Below are 25,714 nucleotides of genomic sequence, written 5' to 3' on the forward strand. Positions count from 1 at the left end.
AGGTGAGGAAAACAAGGGGACTCATTTACAGTCACCATGCTGATAGACTAACCCAGGTTCAAAACCCAACATGTAGGTCTTCTAAGCCTTAGCAAACAATAATCTGAGGCATCAAACACACTGAGGGACTGTCACCCACATTCTGGGAAGATACTAAAAGGGGAGGGGGAAGGTAACAGTAAAAATCAAGGCCGTGTAGTGGAATGTAAAGCATTAAAAACTTACTGCCAATTACAAATGTTTCCCCATCGGCCTTTCCAAAAAGGATTATTTTAAAATATTTTAATCCTAAGTAGTATGTGAGTGAGCAATCAAGGTGCAGCACGGCAACAAACGTGAACTTAACCTAGAATGCCTTGTCAACCTACTGGCCATTTCACCAACAGGAAATCAAGAAAGAGAGTATCTTGATCACTTTACAGTATGCATGTCCACATGTTATCACAGTAAGCCCTCCCAACCAGGTAGGGGTCCTTCTAGATGGTTTACGGGTGGAGAAACTGTGGCACAGAAAGGGCACCCATCTGTCTCGGGGCAGGGCCCAAACTGATACTCACCTCTGTCTAGATCTAAAATCTATTGTTCCCTTTAGAACAGCATGGACAAAGCAAAAGAAAGTTTGGGCCACTTAGTTTCTTGGCTTTGACAGTGCATGCAACAGAATAAATAGGAAAGGTGCCAGTTTTTGAGGACATCCTAATGAAAATTTTTACCAAATGATTCATCTCCAAAGCACAAGCCAGTAATAGACACGGCCAAAACATGCCCCACATAGAACATATCAATTCACAATTTCAAACTTTGTGTGGGTCAGTGTTAGTTTCACACCCACAAAAAGCTTTTGAAAAGATGGGAGCTCACTATCAGGTTCAGGTGAGCAGCACAAATAGCCTCCCCACCCGTCAGAGCTCCAGGCCCTGCAGCAGGTCGCACGGAGGTTAGAACGCGCCCAGAGCCGCTTTGGTCCCATGCAAGTGGATCGGGTCCCATGCAAGTTAATCCCTCCTCCAGGTTCTCAATTGACAGTAAGGCAAGACACGCTGGGACACAATCCCTGGAATGGTGAGGACTTGGGGCCAGTTCTCTCTTTTTCTTTTCATTTTTTTTTTTTTAGGATAAACATTTTCCTATTGTGGTAAAATATACATAACAAAATTTACCATCTTAACCATTGTTAAGTGTACCATTCTGTGGCCTTAAGTACATCCACATTGTTGAGTAATTATCATCACCATTCACCTTCAGAACTTTCTAATCTTCCCCAACTGAGCCTCTGGACCCCCTTAAGTAATAACTCCCACTACCCCTCCCCACAGCCTCTGGCAGCCGCCATTCTACTTTCTCTCTCTATGAATCTGAATATCCATAAGTACATTACACAATATTTGTCCTTTTGTGACTGGCTTATTTCACTAAGCATAAGGCCAGTTCTCTTTTTATCCTACTTAGTCTCCTTGAATCAACACCCTGAAATGCACATCCTCTAGAGGAAATAAAAATGAACATGCGAGAATTATTTTTTCCCCATTTACTTACTCATTACTAAAAGGAGATAAAAAACACTACCGAGAGTTGAAGAGGAAGAAGAGAGAGAATCCCAACAAAGTCATCCATAACCCCACCATGGAAACACTCCACTTTCATGTCTACTTATTCTCTCATCATCTTTTGCTTTGTGCAAATGAAATCTTTATAATTATATCACATTGAGTATCTTCCTGCTTTAATTTAACTATCAAAATCATATCTCTGCAAACATTCCAAAAATTAACTTTCAAGATCAACACTAAAGAGAAATGTGCTTCCATGAAAACTTGGATCTACCGAGCTCTCTGATGGCAGAAATAATATTACTTGAAGTTTCTCTCTGATATAAGGAAATTGCTCTTGGCAAGACAGTATCATATTGTTTAATTGTTGGTGCAGCAAGAAGACAACACCTTCACAGGTGTTCATATGAAATCATTTGAATGTTAAGTAAAAGGGTATATAAACTCCGAATGCAGCCATCCATTCCACTATTATATCTCTCAGTGGAAAAGAGCACAACGGCATCTAATGAAAATCTTGTTTTCTCTACAGGAAACAGAGATAATAATGCCACAAATCAACGTTCTCCCCGGTTTTTTTATTGGTTTTCCTTCCAATCCACATGTCCTCAGAACTAAAGAAAGATAAACTTCAATAAAATTCCATATCTTATTTTTGTTTCCTATTTCTATTTGTGGCTTGTTAAAAAAAAAAAAAAAATATATATATATATATCTATGTATAACAGCAGGACCAGTAAAGGAAAATGATTTAAGCTGAAATAAAACTCAAGCCAGCAGGAGATGACTTTGATCAGGAGACAAGTATACATAAGTTGATGGAATGCAAGACTTCCTTTATTTATTTTAGTAGAAATAACCTCAAGTCCTGGAAAAAAAGACATTTTTAGAAAATGACACTGACCCAGTTGCTAAGTCTCATGCGTGAGAGCAGCGAGCGTTACCTTGGGTGCACCACTGCCTGTACACTTTCTGCTCAAATCATTCATTTAAATGCGGGAGTGAGATGATTGAAATCAGAGACCCTGTCCACAGTAATAGTATCCAACATATCCACTGTTCATACCACATTTTCTGTCTCATTTACGGAGAGCAGAGGCACCGTGAAAACAGAGTACCCCAACAAGGGGGACCCAGAAGGGCCAGTCATTCCGAATATAAACGAAGTGCCCAGAACTACAGGGATCCCTGCGGATGCCACACCTGAATTCTCCCTAGCACCCCGACCACGTTCCCTTCCTGGGTGGACTGCTTCTGAGTACTCCATCTCTATCTGCAGCTTCTTTTTTCTTGTTTTTAATCCTTACCTGAGGATATGTTTATTGATTTTAGAGAGAAGGGAAGGGAGAGAGAAAAGGAGAAAAACAGCCATGTGAGAAAGAATCATCGAACGGTTGCCTCCCAAACGCACCCTGACTGGGGATCGAACCCACAACCTTTTGGCGTTACAGGAGGATGCTCCAACCAACTGAACCACCGGCCAGGAAGTATATCTTCAACTTCTTTTAATCCTCTTCTCAGTTAAGTATCGCAATCTTTCTAAAAATTGCCTCAAGCATAAAAACATCAGAAGCACAGGGTAGGGCCTCCTTCCCTATTTTTAGTGAGCTTGCCCTACCTTGTCCCTTTTGCGGTTTGCCACGCCAAACGAGAACCATAAAGATTATCAGAGAATAAACTCTTCAAAAAGACAGATCCACACCATCTGCTCTGACTTCAGGAAGGCCCAAAACTAAACATACATCAACCAAAAAGAAATCTAAAAGTTAGTATTTTTGAGTTGGGATTAAGATTCGAAAATGTCAGGAAAAAGCCAGTATTATGTTAACTAAGTCTGACCCCAAGTTTATTTTTCTCATACCTAATGCTCACCCTTAGCAACTCCAAAAGGTCAGCCCTCCCTCCTTACTTCTACGTGGGGTTAGCTTACATCCATGGCAATATCTAAATACCCAAAAGACGATAGGATGCAGTCATAACTTGAACAATTCAAGTCAAAACCACTCTTCGTTGAAATAACTGAGGCAAAAGCATGTACAAAAAACAGCTTTAGTCCCACGTGACATCACAGCCACGTCTTTCCTGATGCAGCAAATGAGCAATAATCTCCCAGACTCTACATGCCATTTGCCTTTGGACCCACGTCAGTGAGACTGACCAACGGGGCACAAGTCACAAGGAGACCCAGCATGAGAAATCCTGTCTCTGCCTAAGAGGCTGCAGTCGTCTGCAACGAGCAGAAGGCTGCTGAAGGGCGGAAGGTGGGGCGCAGAGAGCCGGCTGCATCACGGAGTGCCGTTAGAGCTGGCTGTCCAAGGTGTACGCCAAGAAACGCTAGTTCCAGGGACGCTGTGCAAAACGGGCCCAAGGGCAAACGCTGAGTTACATGATGTTAACAGTTCCCTTTTCAGGAGGCCTTCTGGAATATGTTAATGGGGAGAGAAGATGAACCTGATGGTAGAAACTTTTATTCACAATATATTTCCAATCACTTGGGTTTCGATGACCACTTTGGGAAGCACTGCTTCAGAGACCATGGGAACAAGGTTAGAGCTGAGACCTGGATAAGCAGGCACGATATTAGGGTGACATCAGTCCAGGGTACAGAACTACAGGGGCAGCGGGCTCCTTGGAGAGATGTTTTAAAGTGAGGCCCTCTGCATCATTCTTTTGGCATGAAATTGCTCCTCTCCATGTCATGATCTTGACATGGTGGTCACTTCCTGTCACTCAGGACACAGCTTAATAGTCACCTACTCAGACCACTTGATCTAAAGGAGCCCGCTAGGCACCTTGCAGAGAGTGTTTAACTCATTGCCATGTCCCTATGGCCTACTGGCACATAGTAGATGCTCAATAAACATATGCAGAATGAATAAGTAAAGTACTCTAGCTATCCTCCTCTCTGGCTTGGAGAAATGATTACTTAAACATCTGGTTATATTTAATTTCAGTTCAATATGATTTTATTATTTCAAATAAAGAGACCATGCTGATGCTACAGTTGCTCAATTAAATGATATCTACACTTCCTTTGGACACATATTTTCAGACTAAGCCACTATGAAATTTTAAAACTATGTATTTTTGAGTCATTCCAGAAGCAATAACAGGTTTAAAGTGAGCTCCTCTCCTAGGCCTTTCTGGAATTTGGACACAAAACCACAAAGTTAACTGGCACTTAGGTTAACCAAACTCATACTGACCTCATCAAAATCCTGCTATAAGACTATATATCATTGTAACTGGGGATAAAACTCTCAGGAAAACAAACTACTGAAAAATGCCCGGGGGCACATTTATTAACACCTCCAATGATAAAATTATTTTTCCTTCATATATTCATTCTTTGACAAATACTTACTGAGCACCCAGGCCTGCCTTAGCACCGGGAACACAAAGATGAAGCAGCAGCAGCGCATCCCTGCAGAGGCTTACAGAGCGAAGAGAAGCCCAGACAGGGAAGGGCGGCAGTGCAGCGCGACAACAGAAGTGGGGTGTACGTGGGCGTGAGGGGCTCGCGGTGGGGGCAAGGAGAACCAGTCGCCCTCTGATGACGAGCCCCGGTGGTCTTCCACGCGCGGACCCAGAGCAGCAGCACCACCTCGGGAGTTACTAGAAGTACAGACTTTCATCAGGCCACCCCGTCGACAGAGGGACCAGGAACTCTGAAGGTGGGGCCAGTAAAGTGTGTTTTGACAAGCCCTCAAGTCATTCTGACGCACAATGAGGTGGATGATGATTAAGCTACTTCCTGAAGGAGGAACAAAAGTCAAGCAGGCAAAGAACAGACAGAAAGGGTGGCTGCAGGCCATAGGAACAGAGGATCAATGCCTGAAGGCCAGAGGAGACCTGGCATGTTGTAAAATCAGTGTGGCTCTGCTTGGCGCAGGCGACAGAGAGCACAGCAGATCACGAAGGGTGTCAGGTGTGGCGTCAGGAGCTGCGACTTCACGACTTCACGTGGAGGGCAGGGAGAAGCCTCTGAAGGGTTGGGATGGACAAACCCAGACCTGCAGAAGATTTCAGAAGATCACCTTGGAGGCAGCGTAGAGAACAAACACGGAGAGGCCACGGAGACTCCCAGGTAAGAGGCAGAAGTGCTCAGAAGGAAAGTGGAGGCACACCATCAGACCCAGGAGGGCTCCCCGAGGGAGCTGGGAGTCAGGGGTGCCTTACACAGCCGCAGAGATGGAGGTGCCCGGCACACCGTGGGATGGGATAGACTGAGCATCCCTTCCCCTGGGAAGTCTACCTGACACACCCTCCACAGCCAACCAGGGCAAGTGCTGCGCTGGGAAGCACTAAGTACTTCTGGCCTCACACATTACACTGTATCGTAGTTAGTTCTTTACGGAGCTGTCAGTCTTTCCCTATAGACTGATAGCTTCCAGCAGGCAGAGGCAGTGGCCATCCTGGTCAGTTTCCATCCTGGTCAGTTTCCACATGCAGCATTTGGCAGAGCGCCCACCATAGCAAATGGAAAGCCAAACTGTATGAATGGAGCTAGACAAGCCAGGAGGCTACTGAGAGGCCACTGCTCTGGGTCAGGGGAGATATGACTGTGTCATGGGAAGGAACGACAAAGCTCTAACAACTGAACTTCCTAATTTTTCTCTAGTCTGTTGCTACCATTCAAACCACTGAATGAAAATTTTTTCAAGTCAATTATGTCATAAATATACAACAGTAAATCTGACCTGTTGGGTGTAGTCCACAAACTCATCTTCCTGCGGAAAGTCAGAAAGGACCGTGGTGGGAGTGCTTTTGCAAGTGAAAGTAAGACACAGGCCTAGCCCACAGGCAGCTATCTGTCACCTATTTGAGATAACAAGTTTGCTTCTAAGCAACTCTGCAAAGCCTCCGACTAGAAGGTAGAGACGTTTCATAACCCGCTGACATAGTCCGCATCTTTGCATTGATTTTTAGAAATGACTTCAACCAGGCAGATAACGTTGTGACCCAATTACGGGGTATTTTGGAAGCTGCAGGCACCTAACTTGGGGGTGGAGCTGGTGGGCGTAGAAGGAAGAGTTTCTAAGTAAGCACTACCACCTGCCTCTCAATCCTGCACAGAATTTTATAAAGAAAGGAGCTGTGACAATCAGGAAGTAATGCAACATCTTCCTTGACCTGCTTCCTGTTTTCTCACTATTCCCAAAATAGACAAACCTAAGGATATAATATATATCATAAATATGATATATTATCATAATATGCTATGATATTAGCATAATATTTGCTATATCATTTGCTATATTATGTTATATATATAACGATTTGTTATATCATTAGCAAAGCTATGATATAATATATATCATAAATATATTTCTTAGCCTTCTGGGGGGAGTTTCGTCAAGGGCACAAATGTGTGTCCCTGGGGAAAAAGGGGGATGAAAGGGGATGAAAGGCAAAGCTACCCAAAGGCCTAGGATCAAGAGGTGAAAACAGTGGAAAATAAAACCCATGGACTATCAGGAACCAGAGAAACAAAAACTGGCCCGTTCTTTCCCCAAAGCTTACTGCCAGGTGGTGCCACCAGCTCAGCTGCCCTGGAGTCTCCAAACTCAAGCTCTTCAGAGTCAACAGTTAAAGTTTTCCCTTAACTAAAAATAACCGTTCAGATCTCGCTTCATGCCAAGTGCTGTTCATGTGTCATACATTAACTCATGGATTACTCAAACACATCTTATAGAGGAATCATCAGGACTCCTACCTTTGGATGAGGAAACTGAGGCACTGTGAGTCCTGCTATCCAAGTATAATTCCCCTGTCCACGGTCACATGGTTAGTCAAGTGCAGAGCAGTCCCGGAGCCCTAAGAGCCTGGTTGTGACCGCCAAACCCCTCCTACCTCCGTCCACACCGGGCCGTGCTCTGCACGCGCTGTTAGGATGTTTAGCGGCAGGCATTCTTGGCCTCTACTCACCAGATGACACAGTACTTGTACCTCAGTCATGACAATCAAAGATGTTTCCAGATGGTGCCAAATGCTCCCTGGAGGGCAAAACTTCCTTGAGAATCACTGCTACAGATTTGAAAGTCCAAATCTTTAGGGTCCCAAAGGCCAAATCTCTAGGTCCCTCCCAGAAAGAGTGGCAAGTCCTAGGTAGAAGAAAACAGGCTACAACAGTTCTATTCAGTGAAGGAAAAACGGAAGAGGAGATGGCCAACGGGTTTTCAGAAGCGGGGGCTTACACCCGAAGCCCCTTGCCACCGCTCCTACTCCGTGTGGCCTCCCTGCGCCAGCCCAGGGGTACAGCCCGCCTTCTCTCCACCCCCCGCTTCTCTCCACCCCCTGGACCCGCACACGCGTGCCTCTGCGCAGCACCTTAAAACCAATACTCTGGTACATCCCTCTCTGTCTTCCTGAACTTCACACAGGGCCTGGCTTGTTAATTAAAAGTTCCTGCTCAATAAACATTTGATGAACAAAGGCATGAACAAATGAAGCTGAGGTTTCTGGGTGTTACCCAGTGAACGCATCTCTGTCTTCACTAGGGATCTGAAAAAGGTATAATGAAATAAAATTTGGCTCTTGAGGAGGATAAGAGGTTCTGGTCAGATTATTAGAAAAATCTGAAGTTGAATCAGTACTTCGAAGTTATCTTATCCCCCCCCCCCCCCGAGTTCACTATGAGTCCACATGATGTCTATTATACTGAAAAATTTTGTTGTATCTGAGGTATGATGCAACTCAAGAAAACTAACTCAATGCTAAGGAAATTCTAATTATTCACTTCCACCGACAAACAGCGCTGCCCCGCAAATGGGGATACTCAAGAGCGGCAGGTTCACTGGCTTCCCAGGACAAAAGCCTACTGGGGAAACCAAACGAAGAGCGGAAGGTTAAGTACAGGGCCGCACACAGGAGCACGCCGATGCTCCCAAGGAGAGGTCCCATCATCGGGCGCCGGGTCCTCTCTCCAGACCCACCACTCCAGCAGCTTGGAGGCACAAATCGGCCACAGGGCTGCGGGAGAAGCCTTGAAATCATCACCTCATCTTTCTCCAGTCACCAGAAGTTTCTGTCATCCCAACATTACCTCATTACGGGCACATGACAATGAATCAGATTCCTGTGTATGTTATTTACAATAGAAACTTTCTAGACTAGAATCTGCCTAGAGAGAGTCAACACAGAAACCTCAAGTTTCAGGCATATTTAGTAATTATATTTGGGTTTTCCTTCTACCCACTCTGTGTTCAGATGAAAGAAATGCACATTGGGGCTATAACTTGGAGGACAGAGTTCTCCCATTAAATATGAAAAATTAGGTTAACATCCACTTTGAAAATTTTCACCTTTTCCCCAAATGCTAAATTTAGGAAGGTTTCATGGTGTGGTGAAAAGAAGAACCCAGGCTTTGTTCAGGCTGGGCAAGTCCTTTAACTTTTCTGAGCCAAGGCTTACTTACCTATAAAAGAGGAAATAAGGAAGTAACTCAAAAGACCAAATGAAATGTTTCCTATATAGCACCAAGCACATACTTGACCCTTAATTAATTAATAAATGTTAGTGCTTCATCCTATCAGTCCCTCAGCAAACCGTGGACACCTCTGTATTGATTACGACTGCAGAGCAAGCACCTTGTTCACTGTGCAGTCTTCAGTAAAAAGAACCTCAGTTGCCTTATCTCTAAAATGGGAACAGTACCATAGTGTTTTGTAAGAATTACAATACGATAACAGCTATAAACTCTTAGTACAAAGTAAGAGCTCCACAATAATGTTAATAATATATTATTATGACCAGCACAGATTTTTTAAAGTATTGTCAGTAATACGTTACTTTCTTGAGCTACTATTTAAAACTCAGAAATAATGTCAGTTTTGCCATTCCATGAGCAAATTATTCATAAGCTTCCCCTAGAGATACATCAAGGCCCACCCTGGAGGGTGTGATGTTGCACAGAGGCCGACCAGGCTGGCTATCACACAGCTCTTGGTTCTGTGGCTTTGAATCCATCAGCATTTCCTAAAATCGCCAACCTCCATTGGCTAAAACGTGCTGTTTTGGCAGGAAAAGCCCTGCATGCAAAGAAGCAAACATCAAGATCCATCATTTTGAGGCCTGGTAAAATGCACATTTCAGTCACTAGTCCCTTCTGCTCTCTCAGAACCTCATGTTTCATCTTGGCACTTTCTTTGTCATTCTTAGGCTATAATTCAAAAATATTCGCTGGTTCCCAGAGCACTTTCAAAATTAGTTTCTTCTCAGTTCTCCTAGGACCTTGGGTCTGTACCAGTGACTACATTCCTGGAAGGCCCAGAGGCTCCATCCGCCCACCCACAAGCTCCATTTTGACCTGGCCTCCACTCTTCAACTTGATCCTGAGGGCTGGGCTGTCTACATCTCAGGCCTGGATTCCCAGACTTATCAATTTCATGGACCATTAAGCTGCCAAGTAAAAATATTCCCATCAATTCATAAAAAAAAAAAATTAACCCCAAATCGGAAGGATATAATCTCAGAGAAAAGGAACAATCTTCTCATTTGAACACACTTATGAAATATTCACTGCACCATCATCATTATCATTTGGATAAGGACAGCAAAAACATCACCAACAGACACTCAGCCTAGCGTTGTGCTTTGCATACAGTAGACACTCAGTTACTTTTAAATTGTACAGGATCTAAACTTTGACTCAGTGGGCATCAGCTTGGTAAATGTTACATCCCACCAGTAATTCAGGCTTTCCTTCTTCAACAAGGGCATTTCCCCTCGCTCTCTGGAGCTCTGCAAATTCTCCCCAACCTCATCTGCCTAAGCGCACACTTCTAGCTCAATTCCAAAACCACACTCTTTTCAGGCAACTTTAAAAAGGAAGAAACAAAACCACTCTTCCTCTCACTCTAAGCATTCCCAAAGCATACTTTCCGGCAAAAATATGCTTCAAAAACCTCAGTTATTACCAAGCAGACCAAATTTTGCAAGATTTCTGTAAGAGGCAAAGGACAGAATAGTTCACTATTTATAACCACTATCAAATCATTAATAAATACAGAAAAATTTTAATCATAACTCTGTACCATTCATTTTTTTCTACGTTCTCTTCCCCTCTTGGTCCATATGAATCTGGATATTTTATATACCAATAAATTACACATTGGGGCTTGTTTCCTGATGATGAAAGCAAGGCCTACCCTAGCAACTGTCAGTGCTAGTCCAGGTAAGATTCATACATTATGGAATTAAGAATATGTAGAAAGGGAATGCCTCCTCACCCAAAGGTCTCTAATACCGACTGCCAACTCAGGCTTCTTCTCGCCAAGCCAAGCCGTGATGACCTGACTTTCTGCCCTCTCTGTCCTTCCTCTCTTCCACCTCTCATCTCGCGTTCAGAGTGACTACTCCACTCCTAGCCGAGGCCCAGGAAACTCTGGAGGATGGTTCTGATCAGAAACTCCAGACTCACTGTCCACTAATATCAATTATTTAAATAGAGGGAACTCTGCCTTCTCCTCACCCACCTTACTTAAAGGTTAAAGAGGCTGAGTTTTGCGACCACCTTGAAAGCAAAGTGCACTCGAAACAGTGTCCTTTGCTCTCTGATTGAGGGCTGAAGACAAAGGACAGGGACACATGAAAGGCTTACCACACAAAATGTCATGTGGATGGGCCCCAGCAACCAAGGCACAGGACCCCCTCCTCTGCAGTCCCCATGGAGGCTTCTTTCTCAGGTTGCCCAAGAGCAGCATCTCCCCTCAGAAGATGCTATCAAAGTTTTAAATATCCAGTGTGCTTTATCCAAATCTACTCATTACTTTATCTACTACCTCGCCTTGGTAGGGGCACAAAGAGTTAATTTTAGAACATTCTTTAACAAATTAAAACTAAAAGGGAGGCAGGAATTGGACAAAAAAGGAAGAGCAGTGGATAATGCTGGACAGGCCAGACTTAGTGAAACATAAAATTGGCTTCTTCTAAAACTTTAAATGAAGTCCCCACTCATCAAATGGCTGTATCACAGACCCTTGGACCAGGACAAGAAGAACCCAACAGATACCCAGAGAGTGCATTCTGTAGTAACTGCTCATTTTACAGATGAGAAAAACTGAGGCCCAGAGAAGTATTCTGACTTCCCCAAGGTCACACAGTACATTAAAATAGTGAATGTGCCTGGACCAGAAGACAAGTATTGGGAGCCCCTGGTTGGTGGTCTTTCCACCAAATCTCACTAGACTCTTAATTATGGAGGATCTGGCACTGAAAAACCATTTTAACTAAGAGAAATGCCACCAACACATATCAACATGCAGAATGCGCCCTAATAAAACATTAAGATGAAAATGGGTAATCTGGATTTATTTTCCTTGCATTTAAGTTTATTTGTTCGTAGCACAACATTGTTGAAAATACAAAGCAGTTTTTAAATCTAGATGGAAGCTTCTTACAATTTTTCAGATCATTTTGAAGACAGGCTGTTCCAATCAAAACTAATTGCAAATCACAAATCAAAGATGTTTTACAAGAGGATGCTTAATGAATAATAATGATACCAGTCGAAGATATTCTCATATGAGATACAACTTTAAAGTTCTATTGCTACACAATCAAAGAGCTCCCCACCTTCTCAGAGGGGTTTTCTTGAGAGGTGACATTTATGTCAAAGATACTGACACATTAGATAATATATGTAAGGAGCTTAAAAGTAGACTTGACACATAAGAAGCATTGAACAAATGCTTATTTCCTTAACCCAGAGCAAGAATATAAGCATCACCCATGTACCTAGAAATATATTCTTGATATACTTTCCTAAAAGTCTGTCCTCCTCTCCCAGAAACTTTAAGATGTTATATCGTCAGGATATTGTATTTTATTTTAAAAGTGTAACTGAAAAAGGCATACAGAGACGACATTGCATTTTTTTCTTAAAAGACAAATTTAGATGTCATCAATTCAGGGTAATCAACATAACACTATTCTAATGCTATGGGGCAAGGTTTTCAGTATTAATTCCTGCTATAACAAAAAAAAGATGCAATGTTTATTGTTTTTCTAGAGGCAGGAAAAGAAAACAGTTGACAGTCATCAAAAGTTTAAACATGGCATAAAAAGAGTATCAGTTTTAAAATATTTTATTTTTGTACAGGTGGAGTCCTGCAATGTTTAGTAGACTTTTCTTAAATAACTTTGTAGCCAATATTCACATTACTGAAGTTAAGTGTAAAACACCAGTCTATACGCTTAAGCTTCCCGAGCCTTTCCACTACCACTTGATAAAAGTTTCAGAAAGAGGGATGGCACTGGCTCCATGGAGGCAAACCGCTTAGTTAAAAGTATACTTTGGAAGAGAGAACAGCATGAGACATAAACACCGTCCCTGGAAAAGAATCTCAACTTTAGAGTCCTTTCCCAAAGCCTCTGAGCAAACACCTCGGGACACCCTGGGTTCTGCAGACCCTGAGTGATTTTTCCCACCGATGACAAAAGGACAGCGTGGAAGCCCTGCATCTGTCTCCCCCCTGGGGTTCTGCTACCCGCCCACTGTACTCTGCTGCCCCCTGTGTTCTCTCAGCATTTTCCCCAGCGAGGAGGTACCCCATCCTCTTGACAAACGTCATCCTTTCAAAACAGTTTCTAGGATTCTGCAAGTTACAACAAACAAGTGTTGAGCGAATAGTGCTTTCAAGCTACAAACTGAAAATACAACAAAGCTGCTACCTATGTTCATAGAGAAATACCCTCTCAAGGATTGCCTGTTCCGGAGAGGCCAGCTACATGAATTCAGATGGACATGTGAGGACAACGTTTGAAATATAAATCCACGACAAGGGTAAAAGAAAAAAATCAAAGATTTAATAGACCCAAATGCAGAACCACAGATCGAGATGCCACAGTTGTTCTTTTTAAAAAAAAACAAAAACAAAAAAAAAAAAACCCAAAAACCAGTGATATATTAAAACAAATGACAAGCCCATGCCAATCTCACAAAGTTTCCTCCTTTCTTGGAATTCCTACACCACCGCTGATATCACTGCATGATCATCCTTTAGGCATTTCACCTAAGTCATCAGGTACAATGTAAATAAAGCCAGTGGCTGAGAGACTTCCTAAACAGAACTGCGCCCTCCCAGAGCCCAGTCTTGTCAGAGCTTGCGACACTGACCTTCTTCTCCCCAGTCTTGGCCCTCTCCAGCCACTCGTTCCAGCCAAAAACGTTTCTGACAGTCGTGCCTCTGAGCCGCGCAGAACTTGGACTACAAAACGGCTCCAACTCTCAATCTGATTTCTCCAATGTATTATCTTTTGAATTCAAGTCCCACGCCTCCTCAGCCTTTTCCCCCTGACTTCTCCGCTAGCTCGCGCTCGCTCAGTGCCCCCGAGGTTGAGACCACCTTTCATTGTTTCTACGGGACTCCGCTCCGCATCCCTGCCTCGGTCCAGCAAGGCTTTCCTCGCACAAATGTCATCTCTAGCGTTCAATCCTCCATTCCGCCCCGCGAGCAGCAGAGGGGCTTTCTGCACCCAATGGCCAGCTTTCCTGATTCGCCCCCTTCGCACAGCCATTTTCTAGTTAATACCCTCTCTGCCTCCGAGGGGAGAAATGAACTTTTCCCCCCTTTGATCTCTCATAGGCTGGTGTCTGAAACCCCGAGAAGCCAGCCCCGTCTCCAACTCCCCGGCAGGAGCGCGCTGCCGCCCCAGGCGGGGGAGCCCAGCCGCACAGCGAAGGCCGGTGCCAGGGATAGGGGGTGTGCGCTCTTCCTCGCCGGCGCCCACCCTCACTTTTCCCCTCCGCAACCCCCACCCCGGCGCACCCACTCCAAGCCTGTCTCCGCCGCCCCAGGCCCCGCCAAGCCCGGGCTGCCGAGGGAAAGACGGCGCCGGGAAGCAGGAGGGATGCAAGTCAAGGAGTGAGCCCGCAATCGCCCTGCCACCCGGCCCTGCGGCACGGGCGCAGGGCGCACGGGACTCGTAGCGGGTTGGCGCCCGCTGCAGATGCGGCGGCAGCTGCAGCAGCTGTGGCTGCGGCTGGGAGGGCGGCAGTGGCCGCGCAGCCCTCGGGACCAGAAGAGGAGCAGCCGCTGGGACTACGCACAGCCACTCACCGCACGCCCCTGCCCGGGTCCCTCGCCAGCGCTCCCGGGCCGCCGCGGGGTCCAGGGCAAAAGCAAGGAAGAAAGCGAGGCTCACCGGTGGTGTGCGCGGTGCTCGCCTCGGCTACGGCACCCGACAGCTCTGCTCCAATCTCGCCCTCCACCAGGCGCCCGGATCAGCTGCGGGTGCAGCACACGAGCTTCCTCCTACTTGAGACCAGGACGGGTTCCGGCGACTGAGCATGCCCAGTGCCGCTCCGCGAGTCCCGCGCTGGGAGCGACGCCAGCGAGATTCCACTTCTCCAGGCTTTGGCGGCGGCTGCGCGAGGAGAGGCTGGAGGGGCCCCGCCAGGCGGGGGCTGAACTGGAGAAAGGCGGGGCCGGGGGCGGGGGCCAGGGAGCAGGGGGCGGGCCGCGCTCCTAGTGCGACCTCTGCAGGCAGAGGCTGCGGGCCCTCTGAAACGCGGGGTTCCCCCCATCACCTGGGAAGGTGGCGAGTAGGTGGTGGGGCCTAGGGTGTGGAGACCCAAATTCCTGCCCGGAGTCAGGGTGCAGCCGGGTATCTCTTCCATGTGGCCTGGCATCTGTCTGCATTAAAAGGCAGCTGGGTAACCTTATCCCTGGCTAGTCTTTTCTACTGTCTGCATTCCCTCATAATGGGAAAATGTCCCCAGGTGAGAGCTGCCCACACCCTCACAGCCGCAAACGTGTAGGCGAGACATCCTTCCTTCTGCCTGCTCATCCAGAGCCGTTCGCACTTGCTAGACACACACACACTATTATTTGATGTGAAAGTCACAGCAAGATCCCCTCAGGGGACAAAATACACCTGCAGGAGGGAAAAAGCGTCATTTACTTTTCACCCCGAGGAAAGTTACCTTTAACTCAACTATAAGCAGGCAAGCAAGGTCCTGATAAGGACGGGGCACTCCGAAAGTGTTAATTGGGGCTCTGCCCGGAGACTGAATGACATCCCCAGAGCATCCTGAGGGTTGCTCTTCCCCAGTGCAGTGGTTATCAAACTTGAGCCTGAGTCAGATTCCCCTGCAGGGGTTAGGGAAACAGCTTGCTGGGTCCCACTCCCAGAGTCTCTGGGGGCAGGTCTTTGGAGGGGTCCAAGCATCTGTATGTCTAACAAGCTCCCAGGTGATGCTGGTGCTGCTGTCTGAGGACCACACTTAGAGAACCACTCTACTCAACACATACACACAGCCCTACCTATGATCTCCTCCAGGAAAATTATACTAAAATTCATGGCAACAACGAACCGATGGCTCATCCTTATCCCCAAATCTCAGAATGCACTCCTTCCTCACATAGCAAACTCACACCAGATGGTCCTTATTCTCTAAGTGAGGACTCCGGGAGGCTGGAGTGGGAATTACTTTATTCCTTCAAACATGGTGAATTTATTGACCATCCACAAGGTCTTACAGTAAGCCTGGGAGAGCAATGAGTGAAAAAACTCAGACCCTCCCCTTATAGAGCTTGCAATCCAGCTAGGTAGACAGATACCCATCGAAGAATCACTCAAAAATGTCATTTCAAACATGGAGAATGCTAGAAGGCAATCTACTAGGTCTGCATAAAAGCGTATCATGGGACCCTGAGGCAGACTCAGAATGGAGTTGGAGGCCATGAATAGCGGGGGAAAGAGGTTTTTCTGACGTTGGCACAATTTCCCTCAGACCCATGTGGAGGTCAACAGTCCTGTCACTCCTTCCCGCAACAGAAAAACAATATTGCCATTGAGAAATCCATGGAAGTGCTCACCCTTGGGGCTGAGTCTCTGCACCCCAAGATCTGCCCATGGAAAGTCGGCAGCCCACTTGGGAAATTTAACACACTTTAGGAAAATGCTGGCTCCAAACTGGAAAGACTTCTAGCTCTAACCCAAGTCCTTCAGGCCCAGAGAGGTGAGGAAATTAACCCAAGACCACCCTATCCACCACTAGCTGGGAGGAGACCAGGCTCCCGCCTTCCAGGCAGGCCCACTACGCAGCACTCTACTCCCTCGAACCCCAGATCTCGCCCCGGTTCCCCAGGAGTCCCGCCCTGCTACCCCCTCTCTGTAGGGTCCTGGGGCGGTAAACGGTACCCGCCCCTCCCGGTTCGGTCTCTTCCAGACCGGGAGGAAAACCCGCGCTGGAGTGCTTGGCCACTGGGCGGGGCGACGCGCGCAGGCGCAGTAGCGCCAGGTTGGGCCGAGGAGGCGCCCAGCTCCACACCTGATGCAATCAGCCTTCCGGAAACGCGCCCGGCCACCGTGCTCACCCTGGAAACGCTTCTGCACCCACCCCGAGACCGTGCACGCCCACCCCACACCCGCCTCCGCCGGGGTAGCGAGCCTCCTAGTCGGTCGTCCGATTCCGCCTAGGGCGGAGGGCGACTTTAGGCGCCCCACGGGGGATCCACAGGAAGAGTTGGGAAGTCACCGCTTAAGCAAAATCCCTGGCTGCCCTAATAGTGACGTGGGAACGGCCACTGAACGTTCGGAACTGCGGGAGGAAATTCCCTTAATTATCTGTTTCCAGAGAAGACGGGCGGGGGCTGGAGGTGGGGTGGGGACGAGGCTTCAAACCGTCCTACGCTTCCTTCCTTCTTGCTTCCGTCCTTCTTTCCTTCTTTCCTTCCATCAACCACCTCCCAACACACATTTCCTTTCTCCCTCACTGAAAAGAACGATTATAGTAAATAGTTTTAAGGCAGTATGGCGAGGACTCCGTCTTGCTAAATAAGTAACAGCTCGTTAGCTCGGCTACATAAAGCCTTCCACCATGCACTCATTTTATAAATAAGTAATTGGTTTCTCTATACCTCATCATTTCAGATTAAAAAGAAAATCATTTCTTGTTTCTCCACCTCATGCAATTTTGATATCTTTTGTGATGGTTTTTTTTTTCTTCGTGCTGACTCACCAATGAATTGTTTTCCAAAGAAATGATGTATTACAAGAATATTCCAAGAACATGTTTATAAAATCATGAAAGTAAAAATTAGCTTTGGAAGATCTCTAAGGCCAAAGGGAAAAGGAAAATGCAGATTGAGGAAATTTTAGTTAGAAGGATATTTAGATCATTCTAGAATTAAGTCTAGATCAACACATTTTACAGAGGACGTTTATCTCTCTGTGTCCCAAAAAGGTAAACCTGGCACTTGAACATAGATTTCTTGACACCTTAGTCTAATTTTTTAAATGTATTTTTTATACAAACATTGCAGAGAGTGCAAGACTACATTACAGTGCTGTTTATTCAATCCAGAGGTTACAAAGTACAAAATCGATGGCAACAAAAGGGATCCTATTACTTGTTCCTACACTGAAGTCATTAGTCTTTAAATAGTCCTTGATCTATCCAATCACTTCTAAGATAACCAGAGACTAGGCATTAAACATTTCAACTAAAGTAGTCTGAATTTTTTCAGAACCTCAAGACATCAAGGAATCTTTTGAGTCAACACTTAGAATCTCTACTATTTTTGCTTGATCATCTGGTGTGTGAACTGTTTGAGGTGAAACCGAAGGAATTTTAATGATGATCACAACAAAACAATAAGGGTTATAAGTTGCCATTGCTAGCAACTGATTTAAAATACTTTAACAAAATGGGAATCAAAGTGAAATACAAAAATAACTGTAAAACACATGCCACAATAAGATAACTTCTTAGAATCCTATCCACCTTTTTATCTTGATGAATGTGTACTTCTTTTTAGAATGTTCTAACATTTACAGATCTGGGAGAATGTCTTTACTTATGTAAAAATAGAGTCGGGTAAATGTCAAAATACAGAGGTGCAAAGTACAAACTCATCACAAGTTACTAGTTACAGAATAGCTAATTTTTACTGAGTGGTTAGCATGTGCCAGATATTAGCTAAGTGTTTTACAGAAGTTATTTAACTTAATCTTTACAACTACCCTATGAGTGAGAGACTACCGTTATCCCTATTTTACAGGTAGTGGTAGTGAAGTTTGAGAATGTGAGCTAAGAAACTCAAGACACAACACATTCAGTGACAAACCCAGATTTGAACCCTGGCGTTTGCCTGGATCTCAAGCTCTTCACACTCTGTACAAAAAATATAAATACAGAGAAAATGATTGTGATTTTTATCTCATATTAGAAAGGAAGTGGGGTATGAGACTGGCTCTTGTTCCAAAGATAAGACCTGGTAATACTATTTTGTTGTCCTTCCTAACTGTGGTCCCCAAACCTGGGACCAATCTTACCCCACAGATGTGAGGCAGATGATCAAATACCTAGTGATGTTTCAGGAGATACCAGCAATGCCTCCCCTCTGATGGACTGTCTCCATGTCTGGCTGGTCGCTCTAGTCCTAAACTATTTAATATGATAGACACTGGCCACATACACTGAATTTTAATTAATTAATTAATTAAAATTTCAGTTCCTCAGTCAAATTAGCCACCTTTTAAGTACCTCATAGCCACACGGGCTAATGGCTACTGATTGGACAGTGCAAGTATAAAGCATTTCTTTCACTGCAGAAAATGTTATGGGACTTTGCTGCTGTATTTCTTCATCCCTGGTATAAGGGAATCTTTCTTCACTTTTTGCCATTCTTCCTCTGAGAGGACCATGTTTCTAGCTCTACCTTTCCCCTAATCCCCAGTCCTACTTTTCCAAACTAAAATGATTATCAAAGTGTAGAATCCTATCATGGAAATACATGGGTTTTGGCATAAGACCCCAGCTCTTTTATTTACCATCTGTGTGACCTTGAGCAAGTAACTTAAGTTCACTGAACCTCAGTTGTTTAATGTGTAAAATAGACATCTTAATCTTTTCATCGTTCCTGTGTTTAGGATGAAATGACACATGTAAAGCTTCTGCTGGGCCTACCATAGATTTCCTCCCTTCCATTCCTCTTTCAGTCACTGACATCACCGATTACTCAGCTTTCCAAAGTAGAAACTCAGTCATCTTCAAGTCTTCCTTCCTTCTCAACCATGCACTTCAAATTAGTCATCAAGCCCTGTTGCTCCCACCTCAGGGATGTCTCTCAAACGTGGGCCCTCCTCCCTGTCCCCATTCCCACCGTCTTCATAGGCTTTTCATGCACAATTTCGGTATCCTGCTAACTGGCCTTGGTCACACCCATCACTTTTAACCCAAGCCTTCCTTCACGTAACTGCCAGTGAGCCTTCTGAAAAACAGATGCTGATGATGTCTGTTCCCTCCTTTCAAGCCACTGATGACTTCCAGTTGTTTAGGAATAAAAATTTAACTACTAAACCTAAAAACTCACATGACCAACCCCCCATTCCATTACAAATCTCCAGTTGGACCCCTTTATTACCAACCTCCCTTTCAGCCACCTCTCCCCCAGCTCATAACTGTCCCTATACTCCTTCCCCCCGACCCGCTACGCCCCTACACCAGCAACCAGTGCTCCGTGAGACATCCCTGGAAGAAGTAATGGCCTTTCATGTTGCTGCCCTGGCACACACGTGTCTCAGGCTGAACTGGCCTTTCTAAATCTTCTTTACCTGGCAAATTCCCACATACTCATTAAGCACCCGTTCAGATAGCCTCTCTTCTACAGGTGACCAGCTCATCTGCGGTGCTATAGATTTAAGAGTACAGGGGACGTATCTGGGCTGCCGGGTGTAAATCCTGGCTGCATCACAACCCCATTGGTGATTTTGTGAAAATGACTTACCATATTTCGCCATGTGTAATGTGCATTTTTTACCCACATTTTTGAGGGAAAAATAAGGGTACATGTTATACATGGCTAGATCTGAAATACCTTGTAACTGTTATCTTGTTTTGTAATGATTTGTTACATAAATTTTTTTACCATAATATGTTAAAAAATAGATGCTAATATTTCTTTATAATACAAAAAACAAGTATGTAAATATAAACAAATACATAATTGAATAAGAAAATTAAAACAAAAGATTTTTTTCCTGAAAGTGTGGGCCAAACTTTCATGGAAAATGGATAGGGTCCTGGGGCGGTAAATGGCAAAATACGGTATCCTCTCCAACCTCAGTTTCCTCATCTGAAAATGTTGATGATCATAGCACGTACAACTTAATGTTGTTGAAAGTATGTCATGAAGTAATGCATGTAAAGCTTATAATAGTGTGCCCAGCTCAATATGTATTACCTTAAAATTATTACCATTATGATTAATTATTTATCTATTTTATCCTTCTGCCTCTATGTAGGTCTTTTTTTAACATTTTAAATAAATTTTTTACTTACAAAAATGTTTTTATATTTTACATTAAACAAAAAGTATTGAAGTATTTTACTATGGAAGTATTTGATATTCATTGAACAAAATTTAGGGAAGACTACTAATGAACCAAAAGGATTAAATTCTCTATTGTTTGAGAACTTCATGGTTGCAAACAAAAGGAAGCTCCTGTAGTTAATTCATTCAGAAAAAAAATTACAGGAGCATTGTCCGGTGGCTCACTGAATCAACCCAACGATGGAGAATTGGTTCAGAAAAGGGTCAGGACCTATGGAAGGCTGGCAGCAACAAACACAGACCAGACTGTGGCACTACATGTCACCTATAACCTGCTCCACTGGCCACTCACTGTAGCCACTGTTCCTAAATTTTTGTAACTTGGCATCACATTCTTCTAATTCAAGATCACAGGTGGAAATATACAAGGTCGCACACCCATACCTTAGCAGTCAAGGCAGAGAGCAGGAATATTCGTCTTTCTTCAGATTCCTTATTGAGAGACAGAGCCCTCCCACCACCCAAACTCACCAATAGAGGATTCACTGAAAATAGAAAGAGAACCTTATCCCCTCTTCCGTTTATTCTTCCCATGATTCTTTATCCATAGTGATCACTTATTGACAAACATCACCTACCTCTACGCTTTCATGCCTTTGCTTCTGCTACTGCCTTTGCCTAGAATACACTTCCTGCTTTACACATTGACCCACTCCTACCTCCTTCACCTAGTCCACTTTTCAAAATCATACTCATCCTTCAAGGGCCAAATTCTCCCTTCAATCTACTGTACAAGTTAATTGCTTACTTCTTGGTTTCAAAGCACATCATATATTTTTATAGCACCTCATACATATAGTTAGATGTTGTATCATTCTTTGTTGCTGTGCTGTGAACTCCTATTTCCAGCTTTATCACATAGAAGATACTTGAAAATATCTGTTTAATAAATTAAGGAAAGAAAAAGGAAAATTAGCTTTTATTAGGTACTTTACTAAGAACTGTATAATATTAACTCAATTTATTCTCAACTTATAATTCCATTTTTCCTCAGGCTGTATCACCATTTTATAAGAGGCAACTGAGGCACAGAGGAGTTAAGTTACTTTCCCAAGGTCACACAGCAATTGAAAGACAGAGGTAAAATTTGAACAAGGCAGTCTTGCTCCAGAGCTTAGGCTCTTACCTAATGAGATGTTGTAACTCTGTGAAATGTACCACATGGTATTTTTCTAGGGAATTCCACCAAAACTGTTTTTTTTTTTTTCTTTTTTAAGCTCTGACAGCATCTGGTAAGAGGAGAAAGCTAACTCAATTTCTCTGTAAATTCTCACTGGTAAAAATATATTTAGTAAATTGTATAAACACTTATTCCATTAAACAATGATAATGTGCTCTATATAGGAATTCATAAAAACTCAATTTATGAGTACAAAAGCACACAATAAAATTCATCACACTCTTCGTGTCTGCCTTTCCCCCAGGTTCCCAAGAGTTGTTACTGCAGACATTGGCATTTTATTGAGCTGACTCTGACTCTGGCTACAAAGAATTTATGTTCTTGTGCTCAGGGCAAGTCTCTTCCCTGGTCTATGTTATATCCTCTCACCCCTCCCCAAACCTTATTTTGCCTATCTTTAGACAATAGAAATTTGAGCCTCGAGTACCAAAGTGCATGGTGTCTCACAATTATCTGCAAAGGTAAGGGCAAGAATTTAAATCTTGCAAATGGAGAAAAACCATCATCTTCATATTCAAAGGGTATAACATAAATAATACCATGCAACCTGGAAAAATACCCATTTTAAAATTCATATAAACATAATTAAATTGAAAGGGGAAAGTCTGAAATGAAGAATGCCGAAAGACAGAAGAGGTTATAAAAGAAACGGAAATCATTTGCAAGAGAAAAATGCTTCGCTCATACCAGAGGTAGGCAAGAAATATATTCCTAATTTGCAAAGGAATCGATAGTCTCCTTGATCAAACAAAGAGTTTATAATCTCCTTTCTCTACTTGTTCCTGTCAAGTGTCTTATACTTTTAAGCTCCTTATTATAAGGTCTACAAAAAGGGAGGGAGGGAGGGAGAAAGGAAGGAAGGAAGGAAAGAAGGAAGGAAGGAAGGAAGGAAGGAAGGAAGGAAGGAAGGAAGGAAGGGTAAATGGAGAAAAAGACCTAGAGATATCTTTGATTTAAGAGATTATTATTATAAATAAACATCTGTCATTAGGGTAAATGATGCCTAGCTCCTTACAAATTTCTGAGAGTGTAAAAACTGAATTCGGGAGGTGGAGGAGAACTAGTATAAGAAAAAGAAGTATAAGTAAAAGTAATAGCACAGAATTAATACCTAATGTGAAGGTTAGCTATTAGGAGAACAAAGATTTGTGATAAGGTCAGTTAATAAAAGGAAAGACTTCAAAGAGATATAACAACTGCTTCATCCCTTGAGACATTTAAAATTAACCTGGACAAAGAACTAAAATATATTTTGTAGAAAGCAGTCCTTTCTGACAAGCTGGTAGATTAGCTCTAATTGATTTTTCCACCTCTCATTTTCTTTGAATCTCCGTAATGCTTTTCTTAGAAGACAAATGATTTTTTTTGAAAATGAATTCTCTGTCTTCATTTTAATGAAATAAGATATAATTTCTCATGAAAATAATTTCTAAGCCAAGTAATAAAGAAAGCCAAAGAAAATAATTTCATTGTAAGTAATAATTTCTACTGTTATTTGCATTCTAAAAGTTAAAAGTCAAAGTTACAGCATTAGTAAACATAATAAATTACAATATATTTTTTCCCATCATGCACTAGCAATAGTCTTGGAATAAAATACCCAAGATACAGCCCCAAAACAAGAAAGGTGGAGAAAGGAATATTCTCCCAGTGTTTACTTTTTTGTTCTAGGTTCATATCCTGTCTGGAAAGTTGTCACTGAGAGAGAAACATTTAGTTTCATTGAAGTTATGTCAAATTTTGTATTATTGTTTTGAGGTAAAAAGGGATAACATCATACAAGTGTTATTTATTATAAGAAAAAGACTAAATTAGAAGTATTCTAGAAGAACTTTGCCTGATGTCTTTGAATTTTCTTAAAGAACAGTTGGCTTAGGAAAAGAGGAATCATTAAGTGAAACAGGAAGTACATCTGTTTCTTTATCTATATATTGTGATTCTCAAAGCAGTTCTACATGCTTTGATAAATGGTACTGTTTTCCCATGAATAAAAATTTGATTAGAAAAAAATTCTTGATTAAGAAAGACTTTTTATTCTTAGGTCACAAACATACTTTTCTTTATTATATTCTGTAGGTTTCAAGTTTTGTTCATGCTATATTTTTACATTAAATCTTTAATTTGTTTTTTAATACGGTGTGAGATACAATTTTACAAGTAGCAAGCCTACTGTTCTAAAGCAATGTATTGAATAATCCTTATCTGTACCCACTTCCATCATATATCAAGTTCTCATTGGTCGGTTTCTAAGCTCTCTATTCTAGTCCACTGATTAATATTCTATTACTGTGCTACTACTGCACTATTTTAATTTCTATGCCTTTGTATTATATCTTGATAAATGATAAGTTAGTAAAGTAGGTCTGTCATCTTTCTCCTGCTTCATCAAGACTGGCCGTACTCTCTTTTTACAATATCTCTTCCTTATAAAATTTACAATAAATACACCATTTTGACGACATGTGTTTAGAATTTTGACTTGTATTACATGTAATGTAGATTACTTTGAGGAAAACTGACATCTTGACATGCACTCAATTAACAATGGGATCCTTTTGCCATGGTACTAAGTTGAAGTTTTTCCAATAACCAGAATTGCTTTTGCTTTCGAAGCCATCTGCCACTCGGGGTATGACAGAGATGAGGCCTGTTCACAAGTGTTCCAGTTCTCCTCTTCCCGGGAACAGCGTAGAACTGCATTTCCCACCCCCTCTTAACTCAAGCATGGCTGAATAGTCTGCTTAGTCCAATGAAATATGAGTGGAAATGATGTGTGCTGCGCCAAGAGGAAACTTTAAGAGGCAGTAAGCCTTTTGCTCATGTCAAAGTAATATTTCCTTCAGCCTAGATCCATGAAGGACGACAATGAGCAGCGTCTCCCCCGGCCTCCTTTGGACGTGTGGTGTAAGAGCTAGTGAACCATTGCTGTTTGAAGCCACTGAGATTTGGGGATTGCTTGTTACCCCAGGATAACCCATCTACTCTTGTATGATCATGCATGGTTTCAAAACCTTTTTTAAAAAGAGGATTATGACATCTAACAAAACATAGTTCAGAAAACATGTTGTGGAATTCTATTATTAGTTCACAATCTACTCTCCAAAGGCACCGAAAGCCAGCATTCAGCAGTTTATAAGCTGGCTGCAGGCTTCCCTGGAACTGAGGACATTCCCATTCCTGAAGGAGAGCTTGTTAGCTTTCGAGACTCTTCCTCATTGCCTCAGTTAACCTGCAACATAAGTCACCAAAAGCTGGCACAGCTTGCAGTAAAGAAATCAACACTAAACATTAAATATGTTAGAATGGTTGCCCTGGCTGGGGGGCTCAGTTGGTTGGAGCATTGTCCCATCCACCAAAAAGGTTTTGAGTTTGATTCCCAGTCAGGGCACACATCTAGGTTGTGGGTTTGAGCCCTGGTGAGGTGTGTATGAGAGGCAATGGATCAATCAAGCTTTCTTTCTCACATAGATCTTTCTTTCCTTCTTTCTTCCTCTCCCCCCCGCCCCCCACGCTTCATCTCTTTGTAAAAAACAATGAAAACATAATCTTAGGTGAGGATTTAAAAAAAAAGGAGATGAGATCAGAGAAGTAAGAGGGGAGAGAGGCAAGGGCATTGTAGGGCCTTGTACATAACTGCAGGA

General features: G+C 43.3%; 1 protein-coding gene across 6 annotated transcripts in view; it reads right to left on the reverse strand.

Annotated features, from left to right (window-relative positions):
• The window catches only part of APBB2 (amyloid beta precursor protein binding family B member 2), a 318,370-nt gene extending 303,543 nt beyond the window's left edge, over positions 1 to 14,827 (reverse strand). For 5 of the 6 annotated variants that reach the window (XM_054582097.1, XM_054582096.1, XM_054582094.1 and 2 more), the window contains exon 1: positions 14,697 to 14,827. The gene's annotated coding sequence lies outside the window, so the exon portion shown is untranslated. The remainder of the gene's footprint in view (positions 1 to 14,696) is intronic. The other variant, XM_054582092.1, reaches the window with a different exon arrangement.
• Positions 14,828 to 25,714: the final 10,887 nt, after the last annotated feature.

The sequence above is a fragment of the Pteronotus mesoamericanus genome, unplaced genomic scaffold, assembly GCF_021234165.1.
Source record: "Pteronotus mesoamericanus isolate MK-2021 breed Mesoamerican mustached bat unplaced genomic scaffold, CSHL_Meso_final contig_68, whole genome shotgun sequence".
Classification (NCBI taxonomy): Eukaryota; Metazoa; Chordata; class Mammalia; order Chiroptera; family Mormoopidae; genus Pteronotus; species Pteronotus mesoamericanus.